The following is a 20676-nucleotide window of genomic DNA, read 5'->3' as shown; positions in this document are numbered from 1 at the left end:
TTTAGAAATAAAAGCAGGAGTGTGCAGTTCAGCAGCAGCAGCACTATGCTTACTACGACTCTGCTGCTTTACTCAAATTAAACATTTTCGGGGTCAGAGACTCCTCACTGCTCCACCCCAAGTCTTTCAGCCTCCTACAGTGTGATGACTTTTTTCTTTGCACTTTGACACAGGTCCTGCAAGAAATACAGTGAAATTATCCTCCGTTGGCCTCTCTCCCTTCCAGCCCATCTTTCCTTTGTGTGTCCAGTTTGTCTTTTCCTTAACCATAGCTTATGGGGAGCAGCTGTTGGTATAAGTAATGCTTAATATTCCCTGTGAGTTGGAAGATTTCATCCCAGTCTGATGGGCAGAGATCTGGCCTCGGTTATTTGTAACTTTTTCTGTTTTCAGTGGTCTGTACTGAGGTGGTGTAACTGAGTAGGAGCTCCTTATTCCTCAAACCAGGTAACACAATGCTGCAGCATATTACCTACTGATGCTGTAAGCTGTGTTGACTGGCTTGGTTCCTGCGGAGAGCATTCAGGTACCTTCAAAGGCCTGGATCTTATCTGCATGCTCTTCTGTGGCCTGAAGCCTGGAGTGAAACTTGGGCAGTGGTTCTGTTTCTTGGGCACGCTGGGAGCGAAGATGACTTTTGCAGAAGAAAGGGTTGTTTCTGAGTCTAGTCAGAGACTTTTGCAGGACCTAAGGGGTGTTGCAAATACTCAATCTTCCCTGCAAGAGCATGGTTTACTTCTTTGGTTTAACATTCTTAGTTTAAAACAGTGCTGCACGGGTGCTAAAAAGCCCACGCTCTTAAAATAGATCAAGTAGAACAAACACTTCACTGATGACTCCTCTTCAGGAGAGGAGAGAGAGAAGGTAGCAATGAACAGATGGCAGGTATTAGTCATATCACCTAATATATCTGAAGACCTCAGACGCTATCGGCACAAAGATGGTGGAGGAACCTTGAGGGAATGAGCCCTCCTAACAAACCAGACTGGATATTAGAGTTGCACACAATACAGATTGAGGGGACCTGAGAAAATGAGGGGACTTGCAGCCAAATGACCTATGCCAAGAAGAGTATTCTTGCAGAGGCTCAGAAAGCCCTGGACAGAACCTGAGACTACTTTTATCTGCCCAGTTTGCAAAGCCATTACCTTGCATGTTTGACATGTACTTCAGAGCATTGTTCCTTGGAGCTCCCTTGCTTATAACGTAGTTGCCTCTGCAGAAGGCATAGTACAAAGGTCCAATACCTCAGAAATAAGTGGATTCTTTCAATTTCAATACCAGCTTGAATGGTGTTATTCTAGCTTTTACTGTCATGAATTCTGTACAGAAGCTGCTTGATCATTTCACATAGTATCTAAATTGCCAGTGTGCACCTTGCAGTCTAATTCGGCTGGCTCAGCATTCCCTCTCTTCTCTAGGTCGCTGCTGTCTACACATTAGCCCTGGCCCAGTTGGCAGTAAGCTCATAGGAGAGCCTCTGAGATGCTACTGCCTGCTGATTTGCTGGGAACACATCATGTAAATGAAATATAAAATATGTACAGTCGTTTGTATATAAGTGGCTTCCAGCAAACTTGACACCACAGAGCAAGTAGGCCACTGAAGTACCTGCGGAGGCATCGTGGGAGAAGTGCATTGTTTCCAGTTGCTTGCTCTGATTGCATTGTTTGTATAATCATTTGCTTTAAAACCAGTCTGTCCTAAAGGCTGCAATGGCTGTGCAAACACTAGAGGGTAGGAACACAAGTTGCAAATGTGGGTTCTTTTGACTTCCCTGTGCAGAGATGGGGTCATCAGGAATCACAGCATCAGTCTGATCTCCCCACAGAATGGCTGTATCTTGACTTTTTTTTTTCCCCCATTTGTTTTGTTTCTTTTTGTTTTAAAATCTTCAGCAACAGAGGCTGAATGTGCAGTCTCTCCTCCTTGTTCTCCTCTTTTGTTTGATCTTTTTGGCATTCATTTATAAAGAGAGCTGCTCTTCTGGAGATACTCCCACAATTTTTCGCACTTGTGCTCAGACCTCTGTGGAAGCCAAGCACCCTGTGGGCCTCTGAATTACAAGTACTGTTTTGGTGGCACCTTGCATCTTTGGGCTTCAGCTATTGCCAAACACCTAATGAATGTAACAAGAGTGAAGCACTTCTGCTTTGAAGTCTGCTGATACATAAGGGGTTAAACTAAGCTCTGTTTATCAATGTTGATATTTTAAATTGTGCCAGAATGCTTTGAAAATGTGACAGTGGACAGCGCAGCAGGCAGTAAACACCGTTAAATGACAATACTGTTCGATATTTGCTGTTAATTGAGAGAGGTAGCAGCTGCTGGTATGCAGCTTCAGCAAGGATGAATTAGTAATGAGTCTGTAACTCTGGGGTTTTTTTCTGGTTTAAAGTTGCATCAGCCCTTTATGGTTCAGTAGCATGCTGGGGATAGAAATAAAAAATCATAGCAGGCCCTAAATTGAAGATTTTATTTTGTTTTCCAGTGAGTTGTCATGGAGCTGTGGTGTCAGTGATAAATTTGGTAACAGTAATAAAATTGCCTTGTATTTAAGGGCCAAACTTAAAGATTTTGGGTTAGCTTTTCCATCCTGTGTGGCAGACAGTGGGAATGTAGCAGGCAAAGCAAGCTCCTCCTTTGAAAGAAAGAACTTTTGTTGCTTTCTCACTGTTTTCCAAAGATATTTTCAGTTATGGTTTCTCTGAACAGGAGTTTTAGTTTAACTTTCTTTGCTGGCCTGCACTGCAGGTCATGGTGTATGAGAGTTCTGGCCCTTGCTGGAGGGACGTGCCACAGCAGGAGAGGGAACACTAATTCAACATTTTCCTTGTGCTTTGTTTGCACTTTTGCCGTGCAAATGTGTTGAGTTTAACCTTTGAAAACTTGCTGATAAGCTGTTATCAGCCAACATTTAAAATAACAAACCCTCCCACCTTGCTGAGTTGGGATAGGAACTTCCCAAGGCTTCAAGGCTGGGGTATTGTACAGGAACAGCATTAATCCAGGCAGAGCAACCAGGCTGGGGACAAAGTTTACTCTCTGAAGAAATCATTCACAGCTGCTACTTTCATGCTGTTTATGTAACCTTCCCCGTAAGTATTTATTTTGCACAAAACATTTTATTTTGAACTATATATGTGATCGTGAGAGTGCAAAACTGTGTTATAGTGGTTAGCAGAATCTTTAAGAGATCTTAAGTTGGGCACAGGAAATGAAATTCTAGCTCTGTTGAAAACAATGCTAACAGCCCTATTGATTTCAGTACAGCTCGGCTTTCACCACAAGTAGAAGAATTTTGAAGCAAATAATGTTTTGTTTGTTCATTTATTTAAACAAAATCCATCTGCAGGGGTTAGTGTTTGAATCCAAATACTCAGAATTCTGCTGGTGTTTTGTTAGGATGAGAAATATTAGATTGAAAGAATTCCTTGGGTTCATGATGATTAAGTTAGAGGAAAAAAATCCAATCAGCAGGTATGTTTCCAGTTTGTATGATTTCTGTATTACATATGTTTGGTTTTTGTATTTGTTCTATTCACATTAGCAGTTTTTACCAAGTGGGTAGGTGCATTTATGCATTCTTAAGAGCTTAAACCTGCAATACACCGTGATGTTTTCTTTATTGGCTTATAGATCATAAAATCTTTCAGGTTGAATCTGGAAAGCAAGTGTTAAAAGCCAATAGAATACTATAAAAGGTGATGGTAAATGGAAGTGCAGGAAGAGCTAAACCCATCTGGTGGTAAAAGTCCTTCAGCCCCAGAAGTCCCTTCTCGTCCAGGGTACTGACAATTCCTACCTTTGCTAGCAGTTATCAAATGATGTTTTAAAATCTGTCCTTAGAATGCTGTATTTTTTCATGTGAAATTCAATGATTTGTTCCAATGGCATTCTGCCAAATTTGGGCATTAGTGTCTCATGTTTTTTATGAACATCCCTCCAATTTTATGTGCTGTTTTCTGTATATGTGAAATGTGTTTAAAACTATAATCAAATACAGTCTTTCCTTTTTTTGTGTGTTTTTATTCTCTCAAGTCTGTGTCATTGTTTCATCTGTAGTATCTACTCACAATGTTTGTTTTCTTAAGCAAGAAAATAAACCTTGGTGTGTTTACATGCATCATTCCTGTCTTAAAACAGGGGTAAAAATTGTAATTACTGGCTTTTGGCGCTTTTTCTCATTCATTTAATAAAACCATGTAATTTTCTTGTAAACAAAGGCAAATATTTACATTTTTAATATATAAAAAAGTATAAACTCTAAAGTTTGTCTAATAAACCTGTTAAAATGTATGTATATTTGCTCTGTTTTTAATATTGAAGTATCCCTCCTTACCTCTATTGGAAGGAGTTATTAACTGCTTAATAAACATTGCTCTCAGCAGTGTGCTAATTAGGAATTAAATTATATACTTATGTCATATGTTCCTTATTTCTAGAAGGTTTTTTACTAGGTGTTTGATATGATCTGTGACAAGGTGTATACATGTTCATCTTCTTTGGAGTGGTCAAATGTCTACACTGCTAAGGAATTTGGATGCCACATCTCACTCTTTCTTGTGTTGTGTCCCTGTCTCACTCTCAGGACATGTCTGTGTGGCTGCTGTACTGGTGCCAGTGAGTTGCTGACTGGGTGCTTTTGTAAAACTACTTGGGCACCAGCTCCTACTAGAATAATGCTGGTATTGATGACCAGTTATTTCAGCTTGAGGTAGTATCTCTGCAAACTGTTGAGTAAGATGGGAGGAGTCCTCCATGAGGAGCATTGCCACTTGCTTAAATAACACAATGTGAAAGCACAGCAAGAGGGTTTGATGCTCTGGTAGAATTACCTTCTGCTGCTGATGGTGGAAGGGTGTAAATGGATGAACAGATTTACTACAGTTGTGTCTGTCATTGCCAATATTGATGTATTGCCTCCAAGAAGGTGATTGACCTGCAAATTATTCTGTAAATAAATGGTTAATACAGAGCTGCTACAGGGCATCAGTGGTTGCAATTTGGTACTTTATTGTGCAAGAATATTGCTATATTATCCTCCTTTCTATTGCCTAAATAGAGCCTCTGAATATAGCCTAACCTTGACTTCACAAGCTTTCTCTTATTGGGAATGTGGAATTACCTTTCCTGTTTCTGTGGCAAATTAGAGGAGGAGAGAACTAATACAGTGCTAAAATGAAATGACAGTGGTGACAAGACTTACAGTGTTGTTGGTGAAAGACCAGCAAATGTGTGCCGTGTTGAGCTATTGGTGCTGGGAATTTGTTTTGCAGAACTTGTTCTCGCTACTCCTTGATCAGTCATTTTTAAGGCATCTTCAGTAGAAATTATTCAGCTTCTGTAATTGAACTGTTTTTCTCAAGTAGTGACTCTTTCAGAATTTGTGACTGCCAGTAATTAAATGTGCGAGAATAAGAGTATAGCAGAAAAAGTTGTGAGGAGCATGGTGTGAATTGCTCTGTGGGAGGGACCCCTAGAAAATAAACAGCTCCCACTGATAGTCATTGCTGTCTTCTATACAAAAGTGCTGGTGGCACCTTCTTTCTTGCTAAGGATTGTTATTAGAGATCTCATTATTGTGTTTCCTACATAATTTTTAAAATAAACCTGAAAGTTAATCTTGAGTTAAATTGAAGTATGCAGTTTTGATATGGGAGGGGAATAAGTGACGCTCCTACTTCAGCAAAAAGTTAGGAATATGCTGAACTTCCTGAGTTGTCTTGAGACCAGCTGAATTGCATGTGGTGCATAACATGAGGCAGATGGTGCCTATGTTTTTGCAAGGCCATATAGCTTTTGTTGTCTGAAGTCTCCTAAATCTGGCAAGACAGTTGTGCTGCTATTACTGAATCTCTTCTTCAGTGTTGTAGTAGCCTTGTTGTGTTTGTGATGATTAAGGATATAAGGAAAACAATGTTTGCAGGTAGAGGTAATTTCTTTTTAAGACCAGTTAGTTTAGTGTTTGCATTAAAGTCTAGTATTAGCCAGTTCTGTAATTTCAAAATGTTGATTATCATTACTTTTATGAAGAACTGGGCTAAATCTTGCAGCCTTTTAGATTTTTGTGGGGTGGGAAGAAGATGCAGTAAGCTCAGGATTGGAAGTCTCAGTATTTGTTGTCTCTCTGCTTGCATGTTTCTGATAGCAAAAGGAATAATGGTATTATGAGTTGTATATATGTAAGAGGACTGTAATAACTTATGCTTTTCCTAAAATTTGCTTAAAATTAGGAAAACAAATAACTTGGAGTTTAGGTATGAAATTAAGTGTAAAAAATCATTAATAGATTATCTTGAAGTATGCTATTTTAAAGTCTAATCCAATCCTGAATGATGTAATTTTGTAATAGGGAAAGCTCTGAGCTCTTTTACTGGAGCTGCTTGATTTAGATTAAAATTGTACCATAAAAGGATTATAGAGTTTATGCCTGTGCTAAGAAAGGATGTACTAAATGTGTTGAGGTCTTTTTCTACTCCCAGCTTCTTTTTGAAAGTGCATACTTAATTTTGGATGTTTTCTGCTACATTTAAATGTGCCATATAACATCAGAATGTGCTAATGAGATGTTTCGGATTGATCTTGGGAGCATTTATTTAAATACATTTTTGTTCAACAGGATTCTGAGTTTTCTTGTTCTTCTTTCTAGAGAGAAGAATTCAGTGTTGGGCTGTCCTAAACATTACTCATGATGCAACTTCAGAGAGCAGCTTGATTTATCTGACTTGAAGAGGAGGCACATGTGCAGTAAGCCAAGAGGACATGGGCTTTCAGTGCATTTGGAAAAATGATCAGGTATCAGCAGTTGTTGATGTTTAAACTGTAGTAACTAGTCAGAAACTTGAGAAGATGTGAAACAATAATGCAGTCACTGCTACAGTTGTCCTTAAATTTTAGGTATGCTTTCCTTTCAATGGTAGGAATGAGGTAAGTTTACCTTCTCATTTTATGTTGTGTCCATAGCCATTTCACTGCTGAACTTGCTCACTTGCAGTAGGTCACTTGTGGACACCTAATGGGATCCAGTTCAGATGTGAGTGAACAGAAGGTACAAGTGCCAAAGGGCTGTTTGCACAGACTGAGTTGAAGTTAATCTTACAGTGTTCAGATTTTTCAACTATAACTCGAACTCTGTGGAAGCATTTGGATCTACTAATTCAGGTTTATTGATTCTGTGAGGGCATAACTTTGATATGTTACTTTTCTATTGTTATAAGTAGTTTTTCATTGTACTTACTTGGGTGATTGGCTAGAGAATGCAGGTGTCCTCACAGGAATCGAGGCTGTTGCAGCTGGAGTAGAGACACCAGCAAAGTTCCTGAAAATGCAGGGAGTCGTGCTTCATGTTGAAATCTGAGCAGGTTATAGGTTCAATAATGTAAGAGCTATATGTTTTTAGCTATCTGTTTGTTTTCAAGCAGCTGTCCATAGTTTCTAAAATAATGTCAAATGTCTAAAGTAGTGTCAAACTTTACTATTGGAGGTAACTGCTCTGCATAGATACTTGGATTAGCTGGCTTACTTGTTGCTGGTTCTGTGTCTGATGTCTGTTGCCATAGGTAGTACAGAGCTTGTGCATCTCTGGTGTCCTGCCTCCAGTACTTCCTTTTGGCCAGTATCAGCCATGATCGGGGACTTGCTTTAGCAAGCTCACAGCCCATTTTGTTATAGTGAAGGGGGATTCATTAAAAAGTAGCTTGGCACTTCTGTGGTAGACAGCATTTGTTTGTTTTGTACTTCTGTTCACAGTTGTGCTGCCTGTCTTTGAGAAGACAGAGCCTGCATCACGGAGGAGGTGACTGCTGTCTGGGAACAGCCGGGTTCAGCTCAGGAAGAGAAGCTTTGGGAGGCTGAGCAGGGCAGGGGAGGAGGAAGGAGTGAGAGATGCAGTAGGCAGCCAGGACCCTGCAGCTCGTGCAGGGAGACTAAGGTAACACTGAGAAGCAGACAGTCCTCAGAAGTAAGAAACTTCCCTAGGGACCAGACAGCGCCCTGCAAAAAATGGCAGAGTTTGCTGCAATTTGGACATTGAGGGCTAAATGGAAGCCTGGAAACAAGGCACAGCAGGCAGGGAGGGTCATATATAAACCCTTCCTATTTCTAGTCTGACTGACCTGGTCTTTCCAAGTTTCCATTACTGAAAGCATTCTAGTTCATATTCTAAGAAAACTTGGCTTTTTTCTTTGGGGGGCTCCCCGTGAGGCAAAGGTCTCTGTGTATTTGGCAAAGAGCTCTGACTGAAGACTCCAGCCTCAGACAGGCTGATCCTATTGACTAATTACTGTTTCATTTTCTGAGGAGTAGCCAGCCACGTAAGAATACCTTTTGACACGATAGACCACTTAGGACACAGGGTTAGGAGCTTTAAGATGCGTTTTGGTCTTCAAGTGTACTATTCTTCCCCTCTGTCCTCAAAGTGAATCTTTATGGTCTGCTGTCTTTTTTGAAACGTGATGTAAATAGCAGGAGGTTTCTTTCTTTGTCTCATATTCTCTAATCTTCTAATGCATCTGTGTGAGCTTGTGATATTTTTTTTGTAATGTATATTGCCTTCAATATTAGCATGATACTTAATGTGTTTTGGATATTGCTGTTCCTAAGAATATATCATCTGTTGAATCTGTGTCATATATGCAGTTTTTCAGTTTAACTACACTTATTTTATGTATTAAAAATTAAATGGTAAAACTTGTATGTTACCAAACCTGTGTATATCATGTATACGTGAAGAACTGAAAAGGAGCAAATTGTATAAAAATTCTGTAATCTTTTGGGAATTAAGTTTAGAGGAATATTTAAAAAAAATAGTTTCTTGTTTTCTTTATAGATGCTAGCTGAACAATCACTTATTCTTGTCTCTTAAACTGTAAAATTATCTAACGTTTTCTTCAGTTAGTGAACGGATATATGCATAATGCAAGAAAACATTTAACTTGCTTCACTCAAGGAGACAGAATGGTTTTATTCTATACATTTTCTTTACGTTTGTATGATCTTTGTCATGAGAAGATACTTCATGCAGAGAAAGCTATGGATATGTAAGTTTTAGGAGGTGTCTGAGCCACCTCTGAGTGGGATTGCAGGAAGATGTGAGGTGGATCTACATTTTGGGATTCATTTCTTAATATAAAAGCTGTCAATTTTTACCTGTTCTATGCGGCCTGGTGGGTGCTGTAGAGGCAGAGCATCCATATATTTAGACTCTAGCTGTCTTTTGTTACGAGTTATAATTAAGGTGAAGTATTTTACCAAAGAATTAAATTCTCCCTTGGTTTGAACCTGGTTCAATTAGTTGCATGAACTACCTGGTCCTTGCTTCATCAACAATAATTCATCAGTTGCTTCATCAACATTGCTGCTGCTTATTTATCTTATTTTTTTCAGTTAATAGACAAGGCACTCTGTATTGGAGTGCTGTATGCATAGTAGTAGTGTAATAGAGGTGGGTTAAGGATAGAAAGTACAGCTCCTAAGGGGGACTATGACATTTACAGATGGCATGTAATGGGAGAGCAAGTGAACCAGGCAAGCTTCTAATCATGTAGTCTGTCATGTTTTTTTCCTCCAGTATATTATATCTTTTGTGAAAAGTATACAAGCACTTTCTGTATACCTTTCCTTACAAATAAGGGGTAAATTGGAGTTTGAGCAGGCTCACATCTCTCTGCTTGAAGGGAAGCACAGTCACCTTTTTTACTCTGCTTATGGAGGACTATAGGTTATAAAACACTTGTGAAAGAGCTGTCCTGGAAGGTCCCAGGGTTAATGCTTCAGCTGACATGTTTTTTGAACATGGCTATCATTCTTCCTCTCTTAGCCATGACTTGAATTTACTAACGTGGTGCTTATTTTCCCTGGATGGGAAAACCCTGTGAAATACAAAGCTGATGGTTTGATTGAGTTGGAGTATTAGGACATTGGCTAACTTTTATGTGCCCTTTTGATGAAGGCTGTTTAATTTTTGGTTGTCCCTTAAGGTCAGCTCTATGACTTAATTCAGAAAGCAAATATTTGGTATGCCATACAGCATCTCCTGAGAGTGTCCTGCTTTGTGGTGCCCTCAACATCATACTGCATTGTCTAACATTGTGCTTGAAAACAAGGATCAAAATCACCACCGCTGACAAGTTTAATGTTCTCAATCCAAATATTCTGGACCAAAAATCTCTTAATCATGATCGTAACTATTTAAAGTGTTGTCATAACTCTTCATGAAGTGAGTAATTCTGTGTCGTGATACCTCAGACAGATCAAGAGGACTCTTCCAGGGTCTGCATTTAGCAGCGGGGGAACAGAAGTCGTCTCTTGGGAGAGAGGAGAAAAAAAAAAGCAGTAAGCTTTAAAGAAAAAGCTTCTAATAGCTTCATGACTGATGCTAGTCTGGGAGGAAGATGCTGAGCAGGTTTTATTTGTCTTGAGAATATTTACATAGGGCTGATCACTGTTCTTGAAGGAACTTTATCACAGTACTACAGAGAAAACTGTTAGTACTAAATATAGTGCCTTATTCTGGCAGTCTCTGACTTATAAATCCTTGAATTCTGCTGTCTTAATGGGCTTTCAGCAGTTTTTATAGGTTTTTTTGGTAGAAATCTGAATAATATTCCTCAGAGAGGTTGTATAACAGTAACAAGGATGGAAAGATTTTATTTGGCAAGACCTCATACTGCAAAATATCAGATTAATTTTTTAGCTTCTGGTCTTGCTGCAAAGCTTTCAGTACTTCAGTGTCTTCATAGAAGAGGCCTGAAAGGTTGCAGAAGATCATCTTGACCCTTTGTATAAAAGGATCATCACTATTGCTGAACAATTCTTGTGAGGCGATTTTTTTTTTTTTTTTTTTTTTTCCCCTTTACCTCCTAATTTAGGAAGCAATATAACTTCCTTGGCTTGGTGCTTCAGTATGCTTACCATTTAGAAAAGTTCTTCTGATGGCCCAAGTAAATTTTTCTTGTTGCAGTTTGAGTCCATTGCTTTTTCTGCTCACCATAGATGTGGAATATAGCTTTCCTCTTTCTTTGCAGAAACTGTTTCTGTGTTTAATAGAAATATATCATAACTCAATCTTAGCTTTACTTTTTACTCTGTTCAGATTGAACAACCTCAATGAATTAGCTCACTCATCCCTTGTAGCTCACCTTATTAACTGTCTTTTCTTTTAGTTCTGACATGGTTTCTCTCTTTTTTGACAAGCCTGACCCAAAAATGGACTTTGCCAAAGGCTTTATCAAAACTGAGTAGATTGGGAATTTGGGTATTTGTGCTTCTGTCAATGGATAGAAGTTGCCTTGTTTGTGACAACTTGATATTTATAATTTGTGCTCAGTCTGTGATCCTCTCTATCCCAAATTCTTATCTACAGAACAGCTGCTCAGCAGTTGTTTCTATATTTGTACAGGTGACTTTTTTCCTCTGAACAAAACTTGACCTTGGGGAATTGTACCACTTTTTTTAATCACTTCTCCAGTTTCATTAATTCCTCCCTGCAATAGCTTCCCATTTATGCGTGCCTTTTTGTGGGAATGTGCCTTTTTGTGGGAATAACGTAAATTATAGGACTTTTCTTTCCACATGGCACTAATACTGAGGCTTCGTTGTCAGGTGTCTCATTTCTTTTGCAGGCTCCTAACCTGGAGGAAGAAAGGTGACCGTAGCTCAGTTGGCTTTAAAAGTGTCCCTTATAACTGCTAATTATACATACTTATTTTTACTTTTTTTTTGGCAGAATTTCTCACTGCTGGCAGTTCTATTAGAGTTAATTATTGTTATGGAAGACTTCATTTTGGCATGTTCTCTGGGAGGAATATTATTTTGTCACTGTTTCCCTGAACAAATAGATCTGCTTTTCTCACGTGGCCTCTGCTAAGGGTTTCTGCAAATGATTTCTGGAGGAAAAAAACAGCAAATAAACACATTTTCATCTCTTTAGTTGTATTACCCTACTCCTGACTATCTGTATTTAGGCTGACTTCCTGTTTGTTCATCCTCTCCTTGGTAATTTTACAACCCATTGTCTGATTTCAACCGCATGTTAGAGATGGAGGTTTTAAGATAACAAAATTCCTACAGGTTTTGTACAAACAGATGGGCAGCTTGGAAAGAGATAAACATAAGTGCCCTCACATACCCCTGACTAAGGGAAAGGATGTGGCCTGAGTCCATGTAGTTGCAGGTAGCAGAGAGTTCCCCCAAGGAGGAAGACCTTAGTTAGCAGCTTCCCCAGACACAAGGGTGGTGTCTATGTGCACGTTCTGCTTCACGTGTCCCCTCTGTGGTTCCTGTCAGCTGGCCACCACGACTGTAAATCTGGGAGGACCGTTGTTCACTTGCTGCATTAACTGCCTTTTTAGCAGCAAGGAAATGGGCTCTAATATTTCTTCTGTAGCAGCGTTTTCTTTGCTGATGGAGTTCCAGAGCTTCTCATTATGTCTAAGGAGCTTGGCCGTCTTACTTCAGGAAGACAAAAGTCTGCAAAGGTAGTCTTTTGAACTTCCCCAGCCTCATCAGTGCATGTTCTTAATGTTGTAGTGGCATACCTTCTCCTAAAACACACAGACTTTTATTGTGGTGAGGAGCCTGAAAGGCAGGACTCATCTGGAAAGAGTAGGCTTGCTGGGAACACCACCCAGAAACTCCTTAAAAAAGAATCCATACCAGCCTCAGGCTTAAACAGGGGAAGACATAATGCATTTTGTCTTGTCATTGTCTTTCTGTGCCTTTAGTGTCTTTTTTTTTTTTTTTTTTTTTTAGTTCCTGGAGTGTTGCTAAAGGCAATACAAGGTTAAGGGAAGTCATCATATAGTCTTATGTACTCCTACCCATAGTATCTTGCAGAGCGCAGTCAGTGAAAAAAACAACTGGCAACTGCATGGAGGATGGTTTTGCTGTAAGAAGCCTCGCTTTGGTAACAGAAGTTGGTAGCACTTTTCATGTAAAGACTGCACTGTGGTGGTACAAGTGTTTGTGAGTTTGTTTGACTAGCTTTTGGGTAGCTTCTCTAAGGGTATTGCGTATCTATGAGTTTGTAGCCATCTCCAGCTCTCTGCTTTCATGTTTAAGCAGACCTAAATGTCTCACTGTGGCTCACTAATGATGCTGTTTTGTGAGCAGAGGCAGCTCTGATGTTTCTGATCTGAGAGGGTCTGAGCCTTGTTCCAGGGATAGCCATATTGCCTGCGTAGCACCAACTTGGTCACCGAAATGTACACCCTAGCTTTATCCTACCCCAAGGGCAACCCCTTAATCGGCGTGGGACTCATCTTCCAGCTACAGGCTCTGGGCTGTGGTGGCTTAGCAGCTGCCACACAAGCAGCGAGGCAGGAACAGGGTCTGAAATCACCGTGGCTGTCCTGTTGTAAAGAGACTCTCTTTCAAAACAGGACTTGTAATTAGGGCCCCTGACTCAAATTGCAGCTCACCTGTTCTCATGGCATTGCACATGTCCCACTTTTGGGCTTTTTCCTCTTTGAGTGACTTTTTTTTCCTTCGGTCACGCTTCTCAGCTCCTAGCTCTTGGTGCTGGTCCTGTCAAATTGCAGTCCCATTCATCTGCCTTTGCAGGGAGGACTTCTCAGAGCCTCAGATCTGGGGAGATTCTGGTTAAAAGCCTGAAGATCTGATGGTTTAAGTGTGAGTGTGGGTGTTTGTTTTTTTTTTTTCCTTCCTTCCAGTCACCCACCCCACTGCTGAAGATTAGGACATTCGGAAGAGGAATGTATCCCTATAGGGTTGGAAGAGTGGATCAAAGATTTCACAGATTTTAGAACCTGACAATAAAATGTCCCTCTGCCATCTTATCTATGCAAACATTTATCTAGGCTTTCTCCTGTTAGAGAATCATTTGCTGTTTCACTTCACCTATTTATTCATCCAGGTAGAAGGTTTTCACAGTGGAGTCCCTCTTGTACTTCCAAGTGTGTGCCGAGTAAATTTATGAACAGCCTTATCGATGTATAATTATGAAATTAGCCTTTGAGTCACTTTCATCTCTTTTCTAATTTTCTGCTTTTGTTAGTGGAATGTGCCACAAGAGGTATTAGGCATTTGCTTTGATTTTCTACTTCCCTGTGTGTCTCTTATTGGCCACCGTTAGAGACAGGACGCTGGGATGAATGCGCCTTTGGTCCGATGCAGCAGAACCATCCTTTCCAATCAAAGGTTGTGTTGGGATTTTTGCCCAAGATTAGCATCAAGTTACCAAGGCTTATAAATAGCAAACGTATGCTATTTTTGAATATTGGCATAATATTATTATTCTCAGTCTTCTGCAGTTTTAGTAGTTTTCCAATTTATTAAAATTGAAGGTCACAGGATTGGAGAACTTATTAAATGATTATTTTAGGACTGGGCTCAAATTAATGTGATATGCCAACTTGAAATGTTATGCCTAGCAGATGCTGTATAACATTCCTATTAGTTACTAATTGGCTTGAAAGTACTTAATTTTTTTCAAATATGGGGAACAGATATTTTTTAAATACTTCTAACTTTCCTTTTTGCACCCATTACCACCAGTTTTGCATATGTCTCCTAGCAGTCTAGTTACTTAGTAACTCATATATCCTTTCAGAAATCCTGCTACCTATGAACTTTTCCCTAGCACTTGTATGGTCCCTTGTGAACTTTGTTTTTTTACTATCTTACACCCTTGTTTTACTTTGTACTTTTTTTTTTTTTTCTGTTTTCACATTAATACTGAACTAAACTTATCTATAGAATCGTGTTTGGGCATCTGATACTTCACTGAGTTCCCTGCTTTTACCAGTGTTTTTGTCTGAGGAGGAGGAAAATAATTTATTTTTCTAATATTGATCAACTTAGTTACTCACCACTGATGCATCAAAAGAGCTATGTAATGTGTACTATTAAAATATGTAACTGGTTGCAACCATCCTGTTTTCTAATGCTGTTATTTGGCTACCAACATAATCTTGCAACAGCCATCAATTTTAGGCCAATGATTGTTTTTTCTTTTTCATAATGAGTTAAGGTAGTTATCCTGCATTAAATTCAGGACCTCTGTGTTTGAATATTTTCATCTGAGCTGTTGAGATGTAGACGAAATTGAGTGTTGGTATGCCGAACCAAGTCACCATGGAGAAGAAGATCTTAATTTGTATGTGCAAGCCCTTTTCCTCTACTGGAGTCTTCCTGGGGTTTTGTTCCTACTTATTTTCCCTGCTGGGTGTTTTTTTAAAATGTCACTGCAATTAACCCTTGGAAACCTCTGAAAATTATTTTCCTTTCTATTTTTATTCTGACTTTTCTCATTCTTTAGCAGTATTTCTCCTTTTCTTCTACTTCTTGCATGTGGTACTGTGCTCCCCCTTCTAGTTCCTGAATTTATCCCTTTTTTCTTTAGGGTAAGAGAGTCAATTAACATTTTTGTTTGTTTAGAAAATGCCAGGGAAATTTGGAAGCTGTTGGTTTTGTACCATGGTGGTGATGTTGGCTGTAAAGCAGAGTGTTGGGCTCTGAAGGGGAAGGAAAGGCAGGGAGTCAGAGCAGGTCTGAGTACTAAGTAACCTAATGCAACTGGGGTTTGAAATCATGACACAAAATGATGCCTTTGAAGAAGAGATGTCTCTCACCATACTTCCACTCCTGCTTCTCCTTGTGTATAGTAGTGCTCAATCTGCAGCGGTTGCATTGTCTGAGTAGAAATCTCATGCTTTGCGTTTTGTGACTTTTAGCTCTTAAAGAATAGATATTTCTTCAGCAAAAGTTAGCTTGTGCTTTCTTTGATCTTGAAAGTAGGTAACAAGAAATTTGCATTCATTTTAATTTTCTCTGGCCAGCTTTGTAAAGATCAATTAAAAAACTGGAGTCCAAAATCAAAGCTCAATTTATTTGGCCGCTGTTGAATTCAGAGCATACTAATACATTCCTATCATTGGAACTCTTTGGTGGAGTGATAATATCTAATAATATGCTATGGTACAAGTAAGAAATGAAGATGTGCTGAGAAGCAGATGTGGAAGTCCAATGACTCCCAAACGCTGTTTTTTGGCGTAACAGGACTGGAGAAGAACTGGCTGTACTGCCCTGGCTGTCTGTTCCTTGATCCATGTCAAAGATGCATAAAAAACCAAATTGCTGTCTTAATACATGCAGAAACCTACCTATCCCCTCATATAAGTACATTTTTATGTAAGTTTTGTGCTGTAGGTGTGGCTGTATTAGCCTCCAGAAAGGCTTTTGCATCCCACCCTTCTCTGTCCACAAGCTAGTGTCAGTGGTGCTGGCTCACATGATATCAAGTAGCACAAAATCCTTGGTTTCTAAACCCAGATCCACATTGTTGTTACATCCAGCCCTGGTTTATTTTGGGATGTTACCTAGTTTCCATAAGGAAAGGTGGGATTCTCTCAGACATTCTTAAGATGTGCTCCACCAGAGTAAGTTTTGGGACATCCTATTTTGGCATAGTTGCGTCCTCCTTGCTAGGAAAAGTGGTGGTGAAAATATGGAAACTCTGGCCTTAATAATTTGGAGGCTACAGATTGTTTAGGCGTTTTAGAGACCAAATTGATGAATTCTGGTAAACCCTGAGATGGTGGAATTGTGTAGTTTACAGCCTAGGTTTTCCTTCAAACCTTGACCTTAATTCTTGGCTATGCTTATCCCTCTACTCCTTCCCTCATATTTCAAATATACAAAAATAAGGCAAAACTTGTGCTCTTCCCCTGTCCAGGTCCAAGTTAATCATAGCTGCTCTTGCGTGCATTCACCAGGACATTGCCATCTATTTGGGTGTCCAAAGTGATGCCCTGCGTCCTTGCATCTGGTATGCAGAATTAAGTATATTCATTGGCACGGAACTGAAAATGAAATGAAAAGGGCTGGTAGGCCGTGATACATGGATGTTGTGCCCACCGTTTGTTACGTAGCTGCAAGTTTGAAACTATGCGTGCTCTGATTTTTGTTTCTGAATGTTTCTGACATTGTGAGCTTGTCTGCCCGCTGTTGGGAATGTTTGATGAGAGCTCAATGTGTGATTTTGTTAGTGCTCCTATTTTTATTTTGTTGGTGCTTTTGCATCACTAATCAAATACAAGCCTCCTATTGTTCTCCCTGCAGCTTCCTTCCAGTACATGCTTATATTTAGTTATTTTAATAATAATACCCAAGGTTTGTAATCCTGAAAGAAGCCAGAGAGATGATAAACTCCTTTTCTGATTACTAAATACATTTGATTCATATAACAGATGGCTGTTATTTGATATGCTGTTGTTATCCAAGCTGTATGGAGGGGCAGAAACTCGCTGGAGCAATGACTCGAAGGCATTAGAGGATGTCCTTGCCCGGTACTCTCCATGGAATGGCAGCAGTGATGCCATTTTACCCAACAGCTTCACTTCAGTTACTAACAAATTGTTTTCAGTGTCCTCTCCCCTGCCTTGCAGACATAGTACAGAGGCGTGCAGCCCTCCCAGCTGGCAGGGGAGCCCCGCAGGCTGGCCTTTCGGCGGTGGGCTTGGGCTGTTCGATGCCCAGATTTTTGCTGGCAGAAGGTGGCCGGCGGTGCCCACGCGGATTGGCTACCCCCCTGCTCCCCTCTCCCTCTCGTGGTGCGCAGCCCCAGCCAGCGCCGTCGAATCTCGAAACAGCCCGATTTACATCCATTCATGAATCCGTGACGTCAGCATGCTTCTGTGCTTCTTTGCAGCAGGCTGCAGGATTGTGTGGGTGGAATTTCCTTTTATTTTGCAACACTTCCTTTTTTTTTTTGCCTTCCATCTTTTTAAAACAAGAAAATGGAGCATCACATAGGAAATCTTAATCCTTGTAAGTATTCAGATGGAAATGTCCTTTTTTGAAGCGTGTGTGTTTGTGTGTATGTTTAATGGTCAGTGTTACCCTTTCGCCATTTATTTCAGAAAGACAGATGGATATTGCATTTGTGATGTGAAAGGGCTGAAAAAATGATGCTGAGAGACGGGAAGAGGAAATGTGGAACCTTAATTTATCCATCACTGCGTATAAATCTGATAGCTGGCCTGTCCTTTTGCTTGTCGGTGTGCTAGACATTTTTCAGTTGCAATTTTGCACGTTATCTTCTTGTGCCCCCCTTTTAAAGGGGAAGGGAATGGCAATGGAGAATGGATTTATATGCAATATACAGGGAATGACATAAGAATTACTAGAGATAGTATAAAGAAGCAGAATTGTATTTTTTTGCCTTCTAGGCGATTGTAATTTTTTTTTTCCTTGTGGGCTAATCAAACAATTCTTCTGTTGTGTTACAGTAATACCTAATTTAATTTTATTTTTGAGATGAAGAGATGTGTTTTTCTTTCTATCAGCCGGGTAGGAATTTGTTCCTTTATTATTGAAAATAGCAGTTTGAGCTGTCTCTGTTGTGCTGAACACATGATTTTTACCCCTCATTTTCCTAATAGATGAGGAAGCTGGGAGTACCATTGCAATTAACGATACTGTTCACTGGGGCAAGATTTGTCATATTCTTGCTTACCTGAATGGGGCATGATGTCATGTTTTCTCCCAATGAAATGAGTGGAGCTGTCTTTATTTTTGTTTTGGGGGGTGGTTTAGGTACTGCAATAGCTTAATCATATCAAGCCACATGTCTCTCAAATAAATGAAAAATTGGGTATTTTAAGTTGATCTGGAGAAAGATGACATCAGGCCCGTGTGTTTGGGTATACTGATTTTACCAATAGGCAGTCTGTTCAATAGAAGAAACTGAAGGAACATATTTTGATCGATACTTTTGAGGGAGAAAATATGAAAATATTTGAAATAAAAACCAAATGGATGAGTGAAATGAGATTCAGCTGGTCTAACTCACAAATGTGGGCACTTTTCACAGTAACTCCTGTGTGTGTAGCCACAGACATGTTGGGATATCCTAGAATGTGGAGGTTAAGTTGTCATCGGTTTAAAAGTTTTTGTTACTATCCTTTTTGCTGTGTCCCCAAATGTATGCGGGTTTTTGTTTCTAGAGAGAGACAACCCTTTGAACCTCTGTTTCTATAACAGACTTCGGCTGTGAAAAACAAATAAATCATGATTTTGATGTAGTGGGTTGGTTGGTTGGTTTGTTTTGCTTTAACACCAGTTTTGTTTCCTGTATTTTGGGCCTCCAGTGTGATTCTTTGATCTAGAATGGCCCTATCATTCAGATTTCTCTTTGTCCCCTGCTGCATGATAGTTAAATTTATAGCTGGCATTCATTTTGACCCCTGTGCCTGGAATTAGCAAATAACTTCTAGCACAGAATATATGGTAGGGACTCTTACCGCTTCTCAGCTATACATGAACTTGTGTTTAAAAAGGTTTGGGGTTTTTTCTGGTTACATTTTTAACCTTCCTCTTTTGTCTCCTATTGTAAAGATTTGATAAGTAGCTTATCTCCAGTGGATCAGAAAATTGAGTAATGATTTATTTGAAAATCTCTTCATAGGTAAGCCATTTCCCAATTAATAGTTATTAAAATATGGTTCTGCTCTAAGCAGTGGCAGGATAAGAAAGGTTTTATAGTATTTCCTGTTTTCTTATGACTTTTTTACAGCAAATGTGAGATGGTGACTGATTAGACTGGAGTTGTTCATATCTGGTACCCACTCCAGGCTTTCTGCAGTCAGGATGTGTGGAGTGGATTTCAAATAGTAGGACTTCTCAAAATGGCAGAGTTTTAAAGTAAAGCTTTTATATATAAAAATAAAAGAAGTCTGACATTGACTGCATGAACAGATTTGAAATCAGTGAAGGTTCCTCTTCAGCTCAGGTTCTGGGGGCCAGAGTAAGCAGGGGAAGGCGCCTGAACCTTGCCGTGCATAGAACATTTTAGCCAAGCTCTCACCTGAGATCCTGTGTTTCGAGGAAGACAGCAGCAGACTTACTGCTTTTACAACTTTCAGTGAGTTTCTCAGCCATAACTGAATCAAAATGAGTCAATTGAGGCAAATGTTACCTCTGCATCCTCAGAAGAGGCTGAAGCTTTCAGGAGTTTGGCACTTCAGCAAGCCCTGGCCAGCTTATGGGACTTTTTTTTTATCCTTCCTTGGCAAATATGCCCCGTGTAGGGGCTTAGGCTTTTGTAGGCTGCTCTTTTTGTGAAATTTCAGCAAATCACTCTCATGTCTTAGGGAGGAGGGGAGTAAATATTTCACCTAAGCTACATAGTACTTTGGATTGAATAGCAAGTTGGCAGCTGCGGCAGAAATACCGAGGTGGGCCGGGAGCAGAAACACTGTGTGTACCTTACTCCCACCCCTATAAATACTCAACATGCATTTTGACCTCTGTCCTCTTTCTCTGTTTACAACTTCAGCTGAGAAGTTGGTCGTTGGAGTGGGTTCAAACGCATTAGCAACGGTTGGGTGTAGGTCAGGGTGAAGAATAGATTTTTCTGCATAAAGTACACTGGTTTTATAATCCTCCGGTGAACCTGTAATTGTTTGTGCTGTTTCTTCTGGAGCAGTCACTAGCTCAGCATGAGAGGTGCTGTGAGGGAAGGAAGGACAAAGACCTGGCAGGGTGTGGGTGGGAGGCTGGACTTTTTCCAGCATAGTGGGCTTGAGGAATGGAGGTCTCTCTGTGTGGGCATTTTCTTCATTCCTAGGATGTTTGTCTTTTCCTGTCCCCAGCCCGTTACTCTGCTACCTTCTGGAGGACACCAAAATCAGTAATGCAGCTGCACAGCTGCGA

At 39.9% G+C, this 20676-nt stretch overlaps 1 protein-coding gene across 5 annotated transcripts in view; it reads left to right on the top strand.

The window, feature by feature from the left end:
• The window catches only part of MAP3K13 (mitogen-activated protein kinase kinase kinase 13), an 83941-nt gene that overhangs the window by 24519 nt on the left and 38746 nt on the right, over window positions 1-20676 (top strand). For 3 of the 5 annotated variants that reach the window (XM_052804728.1, XM_052804733.1, XM_052804729.1), the window contains exon 3: window positions 6653-6798. The gene's annotated coding sequence lies outside the window, so the exon portion shown is untranslated. Of the gene's footprint in view, window positions 1-6652; window positions 6799-7915; window positions 7934-17513; window positions 17791-20676 lie in introns of those variants that run through there. The other 2 variants (XM_052804731.1, XM_052804730.1) reach the window with 2 other exon arrangements.

Source organism: Harpia harpyja, chromosome 12, assembly GCF_026419915.1.
Source record: "Harpia harpyja isolate bHarHar1 chromosome 12, bHarHar1 primary haplotype, whole genome shotgun sequence".
Lineage (NCBI taxonomy): Eukaryota > Metazoa > Chordata > Aves > Accipitriformes > Accipitridae > Harpia > Harpia harpyja.
The sequence above is the reverse complement of the archived record's forward strand: the minus strand, read 5'-3'. Positions and strand labels throughout refer to the sequence as shown.